Here is a 10,350-nt window from a genome sequence, read left to right as displayed (position 1 = left end):
CGGGCGTCGGGCGTGGCGTCGTCTTTGTTCCTTGAAGATGCGGTGTGTGTGAGGCGTCCAGCCCCAGGGCCCACCTCCGGTGTAGGGACGGTCGCCAGGTCCACTGCTGGGTCCTGAGCCAAATGTACCGCTCCATATGTACCATAATGAACGAAAAACCTCACTATGGTACATTATATATAGTGGCCAGGTTCCTATCCCAAATCCCAGCGACTCTTATGAAGTATGAAATGTGGGTTATTGTCCATAGTGTGTTAAAATAGATCTTACGGCTGATATGATGATGCTGATATAATATTATGTGGATATTAACCACACACCAGAAGATGAAGAGACGACGTCGACGTTTCTTCATCTTCTGGTGTGTGACCTGGTCATCATATCTTCAGCCTCGTTATTGCGACTCATCGTCTGCAGATTTTACGGCTATTATCGACGCTGAATCAACGTTGATAAGATATAAGAGGGCAGGGAGCTACTGAGAGATGCGAGCGGCGATGTAAGGCAGGGTCGAGGAGCTGAAGCCCGCCCTGAGAGCACTCACTCGTGGGAACTCGCTCTCAAGAAACAAAACTACCTGCTAACCAAAACGAAACAAAGTGCGAGAACACGGAAAACAATGTCACATTCAGATAAAATATTGTTTTACTTTAAACATTTCTCACTCTACACGTGAGTGAGAGAGTGAGACAGTACTCACCTAGTTGTGCTTGAGGGGGCTGAGCTTCTGCTCTTTGGTCCCGCCTCTCAACTGTCAGTCAACTGGTGTACAGATTCCTGAGCCTATTGAGCTCTGTCAAATCTATACTTGAAACTGTATATGAAGTCAGCCTCCACCACATCACTGCCTAGTGCATTCCATCTGTTAACTACTCTCACACTGAAAAATTCTTTCTAACTTCTCTGTGGCTCATTTCGGTACTAAGTTTCTACCTGTGTTTCCTTGTTTGTGTTCCACCCATGCTAAATAGTTTGTGTATATCCTGACAATTTTTCTGATAATTTTGTAAGTGGTGATCATGTCTTCCCTAATTCTTGTCTTCCAGGGACGTGAGGTTTAGTTCCCTTAGCCTTTCCTCGTAGTTCATACCCTTCTCTCATACCTCACACAGTGAGAGTGTGAGACAGCGTGAGTGAAACAGAAAAGTGTGAGTATATTACAAGAATGTTGGGATCGGCATCTTGCGACTGACTGACCTGGATACTTGTTGTGATCCCGTGAAGAGCTCAGTCCCCCAGGGTACTGTGCTTCCATCAACCCTGAAGAGCTCAGTCCCCCCAGGGTACTGTGCTTCCATCAACCCTGAAGAGCTCAGTCCCCCAGGGTACTGTGCTTCCATCAACCCTGAAGAGCTCAGTCCCCCAGGGTACTGTGCTTCCATCAACCCTGAAGAGCTCAGTCCCCCCAGGGTACTGTGCTTCCATCAACCCTGAAGAGCTCAGTCCCCCAGGGTACTGTGCTTCCATCAACCATGAAGAGCTCAGTCCCCCAGGGTACTGTGCTTACTCCAGTACTTTTTCTCATACGCATATCGGACATAGACAAGTATACAAACTATATTACCGTATCATCCTTTGCAGATGACACTAGGATTTTTATAATAGACAACATCGAGGACGCGGCAAACCTCCAATCAGATGTAAATCAGGTCTTTCAATGGGGTACAGAATACTATGGTGTTTAATGAAGATAAGTTCCAGCTCCTGCGCTACGGAAAACTGAAAATATAGAAACGGAAACCACGTACAAAACGCAGTCAAATCATAACATAGAACGAAAAAGCTATGTAAAAGATTTGGGTGTACTCATGTCGGAAGATCTTACCTTTAAAGACCACAATAAAGTAGCCGTCACAACTGCAAGAAAAATGACAGGTTGGATAAAAAGAACTTTTCAAACTAGAGATGCTACATCAATGATGATACTCTGCAAGACGCTAGTGCTCTCTAGAGTGGAGTACTGCTGCACAATGACAGCCCCTTTCAAAGCTGGAGAAATTGCTGACCTGGAGAGCGTGCAGAGATTCTTTACTGCTAGAATCCACTCAGTAAAACATCTAAACTATTGGGACCGACTAAAGAGCCTAAATCTGAATTCTCTTGAGCGCAGACGGGAGAGATACATAATAATTTACACGTGGAAAATAATAGAGAGGCTGGTCCCAAACCTGTACACAGAAATAACATCACATGAGACCAGAATTCATGGCAGGATGTGCAGAATATCCCCGTTCAAGAGCAGAGATGCAACAGGTACTCTGAGAGAGAACTCTTATCAACATCAGAGGCCCGAGACTGTTCAACACGCTTCCACTACACATAAGGGGCATAACTGGCCGACCCCTCACAGTGTTCAAGAGAGAACTGGATAAGCACCTCCAAAGGATACCTGATGAAGGCTGTGACTCATAAGTCAAGCTGCGAGCAGCCGCGTCCAACAGTCTGATTGACCAGTCCAGCAACGAAGAGGTCTTGTCGAGGACCGGGCCGCGGGGACGCTAAGCCCCGAAACCATCAGAAGGTAACCCTCCGGACCGGGCGTGGCTGCCACCACCACCCACTTACCTGCTTGATGGCGTTCTGGGAGTTATTCTACTCCCCAAGCCCGGCCCGAGGCCAGGCTTGACTTGTGAGAGTTTGGTCCACCAGACTGTTGCTTGGAGCGATCCGCAGGCCCACATATCCACCACAGCCCGGTTGGTCTGGCACTCCTTGGAAAAAACAACTTAGTTTTCTCTTGAAGGTGTCCACGGTTGTTCCGGCAATATTTCTTATACTCGCTGGGAGGATGTTGAACAACCGTGGACCTCCGGATCTCCCGCCATCACCATCACCCACACTGATGGTGTGTGTGTGAGTGTGAGTGTGAGTGTGAGTGTGAGTGTGTGTGTGTGTGTGGGGGGGGGGGGGGGGCAAAGTTTACACCCCCTGGCACTCCACCTCACCCCTTCTCCACCTCCCCAGCCTTCCTCCGCCCAACCATCTTTCATAGTCCTTTCCGGCGCCGCCTCAGCCTCCCTCCCCACATTTCCTGAACATACTCCCCCTCCCCCCTCTCCCTCTCTCCCTCTCTCCCTTTCCTGTTGTATGTCCACAAGTCCTCCGCCCCTCTCCCGGCATCCTCTTCCGCTCTCCCTCCACCCCAGGGGTCAAGTACCCCCAGGTGCCGGGGGTCACGACACGCCCCCCACCAGAGGTCAGGGGCCACGACACTGTCCTTAGCGTGAGTCCTACTCCGGTAAAAGTGGCCGCTCCTTGTAACCCGAATTAAGTATTGTTTAGTAATGGGGAGAATAATGGGGTAGTGATGGGGAGAATAATGGGGTAGTAATGGGGAGAATAATGGGGTAGTGATGGGGAGAATAATGGGGGTAGTAATGGGGAGCATAATGGGGTAGTAATGGGGGGGATAATGGGGTAGTGATGGGGAGAATAATGGGGTAGTGATGGGGAGAATAATGGGGGTAGTGATGGGGAGAATAATGGGGTAGTAATGGGGAGAATAATGGGGTAGTAATGGGGAGACTAATGGGGTAGTGATGGGGAGAATAATGGGGTAGTAATGGGGAGAATAATGAGGTACTAATGGGGAGAATAATGGGGTAGTAATGGGGAGAATAATGGGGGTAGTAATGGGGAGAATAATGTGGTAGTAATGGGGAGAATAATGGGGTAGTGATGGGGAGAATAATGGGGTAGTAATGGGGAGAATAATGGGGTACTAATGGGGAGAATAATGGGGTAGTAATGGGGAGAATAATGGGGTAGTAATGGGGAGAATAATGGGGTAGTGATGGGGAGAATAATGGGGTAGTGATGGGGAGAATAATGGGGTAGTAATGGGGAGAATAATGGGGTAGTAATGGGGGGGATAATGGGGTAGTGATGGGGAGAATAATGGGGTAGTGATGGGGAGAATAATGGGGGTAGTGATGGGGAGAATAATGGGGTAGTAATGGGGAGAATAATGGGGTAGTAATGGGGGGATAATGGGGTAGTAATGGGGAGAATAATGGGGTAGTGATGAGGAGAATAATGGGGTAGTAATGGGGAGAATAATGGGGTAGTAATGGGGAGAATAATGGGGTAGTAATGAGGAGAATAATGGGGTAGTGATGGGGAGAATAATGGCGTAGTAATGGGGAGAATAATGGGGTAGTAATGGGGAGAATAATGTGGTAGTAATGGGGAGAATAATGGGGTAGTAATGGGGAGAATAATGGGGTAGTAATGGGGAGAGTAATGGGGTAGTAATGGGGAGAGTAATGGGGTAGTAATGGGGAGAGTAATGGGGTAGTAATGGGGAGAGTAATGGGGTAGTAATGGGGAGAGTAATGGGGTAGTAATGGGGAGAGTAATGGCGTAGTAATGGGGAGAATAATGGGGTAGTAATGGGGAGAATAATGGGGAAGGAAGACTGGGGTGGTAGTGTGTGTATTTACTATTTGTGCTTACAGAATTGAGCTATCAGCTCTTGGACCCCGTCTTGCTAACCAATCTATTTTCCTCACTGTCTTTTACATATATTTCTTTTAACACGCGCGCGCACAAATCCCCAAGAAGCAGTCCGCAGCCCGCAGCTGTCTGACTCCCAGGTACCTATTTACTGCTACGTGAACAGATCATCAGGGTCAAAGAAACTCTGCCCATTTGTTTCTGCTTCGTCCGGGAGTTGAACCCGGGCCCTTAAGACTACAACCCCCGAACGTTATTCACTCAGCCACGAGGCCTCCTTGTGGCTGTGTGTGTACTCACCTAGTTGTGCTTGCGGGGGGTTGAGCTTTGGCTCTTTGGTCCCGCCTCTCAACCATCAATCAACTGGTGTACAGATTCCTGAGCCTACTGGGCTCTATCATATCTACACTTGAAACTGTGTATGGAGTCAGCCTCCACCACATCACTTCCTAATGCATTCCATTTGTCAACCACTCTGACACTGAAAAAGTTCTTTCTAACGTCTCTGTCGCTCATTAGAGTACTCAGTTTCCACCTGTGTCCCCTTGTTCGCGTACCACCAGTGTTACAGTTTATCCTTATCTACCCTGTCAATTCCTCTGAGAATTTCGTAGGCAGTGATCATGTCTCCCCTTACTCTTCTGTTCTCCAGTGTCGCAAGGTGCATTTCCCGCAGCCTTTCCTCGTAACTCATGCCTCTTAGTTCCGGGACTAACCTAGTGGCATACCTCTAAACTTTTTCCAGCTTCATCTTGTGCTTGACAAGGTCCGGGCTCCATGCTGGGGCCGCATACTCCAGGATTGGTCTTACATATGTTGTCTTACGTGTGTGTGTGTGTGTGTGTGTGTGTGTGTGTGTGTGTGTGTGTGTGTGTGTGTGTGTGTGTGTGTGTGTGTGTGTGTGTGTGTGTGTGTTCCTGAGGGCTGTTGTGGTTGCGGCTGTTAACCTTCAGCATAAATGGATATGTTTGTGTATACCGGTACCGGGTAAGTGTGTTTTTACAGGTGTGGAAATGTTTTGCAGATGTTAAGAGAAAGATGTTGCACAAGCTGTAACCAATCTCACAATGCAAATTGATATGCATATGAATATAGATGAATATATGGAACACGGTGATGAATATTTTATTAAAATGACACCATCTGTTTTGAAGTCATACATGAGTTGATTGTTTACGTTTGGACATGTTTGTTGGCTTTTTTGGGGGGGTGGGGGGTCGGGGGGGGGGGGGGGGGAGTTCTTGTTGAAAGAACAGAGGCTGAGATCTTCTGTAACAAGATTTGTTCCTGATCAGCCGGTTAGTGACGGTTTTTGCTGGCCTGAGGCGCCGCTATCAACACACAGGCTCACTGATCAAGCTATTATTTGGGGAAGCCTGGTCAGTTGTTCTGTCCAACCAAATTCTGGCCAGCCTGGAAGAATTTAAACAATTTATGGAAATCTACCAGAGGGTCAAACGCTGTACGTGAGAGTCCTGTGAAGGATATTGTGTTCCGGGGTCACAGGCTGCCTGTCTGGGGGTCACACACACACACACACACACACACACACACACACACACACACACACACACACACACACACACACACACACACACACACACACACTGTGTGGTAAATGGTTGGAACAAGTTAAACGAGGAGGTGGTGGTGGTGGCCAAAACCGTTGGTAGTTTCAAACCGCCATATTTACTGGGAAGGCGTGACACCGGCGAGGCTCTCATCCTGTAACTACACTTGGGGTAATTACACTCACAAACGCAACCGCGAGTTGAGAGCTGTTATCCTACGCCAGCCCATCTCAAGCCTGACCCTTGTATCCATTTAATTTGGTAATTATGTCTCCATTATGGGGCGGGGGAGGACTTTATTTAGAGCCCAGTTACAAGCATATTAGTCATAGGGTGAAGCTGGAACCCATTTTGTGCAGGAGTCTTCATGTGATCTGTTGTCTTTATCTGTCTGTGTCAGTCTGTCTCTCTCTCTCTGTCTCTGTTTCTCTCTGTCTCTCTCTGTCTCTCTCTCTGACTCTGTCTCTCTCTCTGACTCTCTCTCTCTCTCTCTCTCTCTCTCTCTCTCTCTCTCTCTCTCTCTCTCTCTCTCTCTCTCTCTCTCTCTCTCTCTCTCTCTCTCTCTCTCTCTCTCTCTCCCTCCTCCCCCAACATCCACTGCTAAGATATACAGGGATGGCATTGTAACCCAGCAGGCTCAGGGGAAGGTGACAGCTGGCTCCAGGGGAAGGTGACAGCTTGCCCCAGGGGAAGGTGACAGCAGGCCCCAGGGGAAGGTGACAGCTGGCCCCAGGGGAAGGTGACAGCTGGTCCCAGGGGAAGGTGACAGCTGGCCACAGGGGAAGGTGACAGCTGGCCCCAGGGGAAGGTGACAGCTGGTCCCAGGGGAAGGTGACACCTGGCCACAGGGGAAGGTGACAGCTGGCCCCAGGGGAAGGTGACAGCTGGCCCCAGGGGAAGGTGACAGCTGGCCGGTGAAGATGAGAGAAGTAGACTGCGAGAGTGACGTCTCAACCCGCGCGCTCTCCGGCTCTGAGGAAAGAATATGACAACAATTCTTGGAGAATGTCGATGGGAGAACATTACCTCCACTGGAGCGAGACGTCTGAGTTGAGCACCAGGTGGTGTTGAGACCGTGCAGGGGAGCAGGCAGGTGGCGCTCAGACCGTGCAGGGGAGCAGGCAGGTGGCCCTCAGACCGTGCAGGAGAGCAGGCAGGTGGCGCTCAGGCCGTGCAGGAGAGCAGGCAGGTGGCGCTCAGACCGTGCAGGAGAGCAGGCAGGTGGCGCTCAGACCGTGCAGGGGAGCAGGCAGGTGGCGCTCAGACCGTGCAGGGGAGCAGGCAGGTGGCGCTCAGACCGTGCAGGGGAGCAGGCAGGTGGCGCTCAGACCGTGCAGGAGAGCAGGCAGGTGGCGCTCAGACCGTGCAGGGGAGCAGGCAGGTGGCGCTCAGACCGTGCAGGAGAGCAGGCAGGTGGCGCTCAGACCGTGCAGGAGAGCAGGCAGGTGGCGCTCAGACCGTGCAGGGGAGCAGGCAGGTGGCGCTCAGACCGTGCAGGAGAGCAGGCAGGTGGCGCTCAGACCGTGCAGGAGAGCAGGCAGGTGGCGCTCAGACCGTGCAGGAGAGCAGGCAGGTGGCGCTCAGACCGTGCAGGGGAGCAGGCAGGTGGCGCTCAGACCGTGCAGGGGAGCAGGCAGGTGGCGCTCAGACCGTGCAGGAGAGCAGGCAGGTGGCGCTCAGACCGTGCAGGGGAGCAGGCAGGTGGCGCTCAGACCGTGCAGGAGAGCAGGCAGGTGGCGCTCAGACCGTGCAGGAGAGCAGGCAGGTGGCGCTCAGACCGTGCAGGAGAGCAGGCAGGTGGCGCTCAGACCGTGCAGGAGAGCAGGCAGGTGGCGCTCAGACCGTGCAGGAGAGCAGGCAGGTGGCGCTCAGACCGTGCAGGAGAGCAGGCAGGTGGCGAAGCTTGGAAATTAGTGAGTGGGTAAGTTTACCATTAAGGGTGAAGGAAACCGACCATTAAGAGTGAGGGAAACCGACCATTAAGGGTGAGGGAAGACTACCATTAAGGGTGAGGGAAGACTACCATTAAGGGTGAGGGAAGACTACCGTTAAGGGTGAGGGAAGACTACCGTTAAGGGTGAGGGAAGCCTACCATTAAGGGTGAGGGAAGCCTACCATTAAGGGTGAGGGAAGCCTACCATTAAGGGTGAGGGAAGCCTACTATTAAGGGTGAGGGAAGCCTACCATTAAGGGTGAGGGAAGCCTACCATTAAGGGTGAGGGAAGCCTACCATTAAGGGTGAGGGAAGCCTACCATTAAGGGTGAGGGAAGCCTACCATTAAGGGGTAAGGGTCTCGTACACTATATAATGGACATCAAGGGCGAGGCTTGATATAACTAAAGTGTGTTAATGTACAATTTATAAGAGTCCACTAATTTCCTCTTCTCCTCCATTCACGCCCATTACCCTCCCATTCCATTCAAGATTCTCCTTCCATTTACATGCCCAATTCTGATTTGTTGCACCAAGGTGAGAGATGCTTAATTTACACGTGGAAAATATTACAGGGACTGGTCCCAAACCTGCACACTCAAGTAGCATCACACGAGACCAGGAGGCATGGCAGGAAGTGCAAAATAGCCTAATTGAAAAGTAGAGGTGCAATAGGTACGCTGACAGACAATTGTCTCAACATTCAGGGACCAAGACTTTCCAATACGCTCTCTGAACATAGAGAATCTCTCAAGGTGTTAATAAGAGAACTTGATAAGCACCTCCAAAGGATACTTCATCAACCGGGCTGTGATTAACATGTCAGGCTGCGAGCAGCCGCATCTAACTGCCTGCTTGACTAGACCACCAACTCCTGAATTGATCTGACATGTGTGGTATACAAGGTCCTGAACGGCTGTTTAAATTCCTTAAGGGCGCTATGTTGCTCAAATTTACATATGCAGTTGATATTAATTTGCAACACGTCCTCAGACCAAATCCATTCCATCCAGCGGTCGACCCCAATGACGCATTCGTAAATTTAAATATGCTACTCATTCAAAATCTGAATTTTCTCTAATATATATATTAATATTAAAATGTATTTTTTCCTTATTATTATTATTTTCTACCACAGACGTGGCCACACATGATTATAATGTATTAGCATATTGTGCATATTTAGGCATTGGTTAGGTTAGGTGTTTAGGTTCTGTTGGCGACTATTTGTATTTGTAGTACGTGGGTGAAGCATTTACAGCGTTGTGGTTCGAACGAAAGTCGTCAGCGAAGCACTTGTTCCGAAGTGTTCGGTCGTCAACAGTTGTGAGTCGTGTGTAAATCGTTTTTCATTCATAAACAAGGGGTTTGGCGGGTGGATGGAATCCCGCCAAAAACACACCAAAACTACAACGTTGGTACAACGTTCGAACAAGTTTTAACACCTCCTAACCAGTTATAACAACCAATATAGCAAGTTGTAACAACGTTCTAATACGTCATAAACACGTTAAGCCAAGATGTAACAACTTTATTACAAGTTGTAACAAGCGGAAAATAGAGACAGTTTCGGTTTGTGTTTCCAGGGAATGGACTTTGGGCCTTTGTTTATGAGGACGGGCTGTAATGTGATGCGGGTTAATGCATCAAATTAGCCGACATCACCGTAGGATTGGGTGTAATATCAGTCCCCAAGCCGTGACTAAATTCCAGAAGGGTTTCCTCTCCCTGTAATACCTTCTGATCGGCCTTCTGCTCCCAGCATCATTACTTTGCAGTTGCTAGCGTTAAACTCTAGTTACCACTTACTGGATTATTCTCTTATTTTGCCCGTGTCATCATGTTGTGTATTGCAGTATTACACACACTTTTTTGCATCAGCAGCGAATATTGAGAAGGAATGTATCCCCTCTGGTATGTTTATTTTCTCTAGTTTTTCTCCCAGTACCTCATTTATACAGTTAAGGAGCTCCGAGCATGCAAGGTCCTCTCTAATGTGCAAACCTACTCTTCCATGTGACTTATTTATCCTATAGCATCTATATGGATTATATTCTGCTATCCAGATCTCACTGTCCATGCTCTCAGAAGTCACAGCCCCGCTCCCGTGCTAGGTAAGTCCACTACGGGCTCACCATAGCCCGTGCTACTTGGTACACTGTCCATGACTTCCCCTGCGGGAGTTTCTGTGAGTGTTCCAGATACTGCAGGTGCCCCCGCGAGGAGGCCATTTGTGAACGGTACTTTGATTCTTGGACTTTGTTTTTAGTTCTTGTATGTCGGTAAAGATGAATGTGAGGTTACTCTGGTGTATTTTGAATGGGAGATATTTCTGGCAGGTCCATTATGTGTTGGGCATAACGGACTTGTTTTGACCAGTACTGGTTGTTG

Source organism: Procambarus clarkii, chromosome 22, assembly GCF_040958095.1.
Source record: "Procambarus clarkii isolate CNS0578487 chromosome 22, FALCON_Pclarkii_2.0, whole genome shotgun sequence".
NCBI lineage: Eukaryota > Metazoa > Arthropoda > Malacostraca > Decapoda > Cambaridae > Procambarus > Procambarus clarkii.
The sequence above is the reverse complement of the archived record's forward strand: the minus strand, read 5'-3'. Positions refer to the sequence as shown.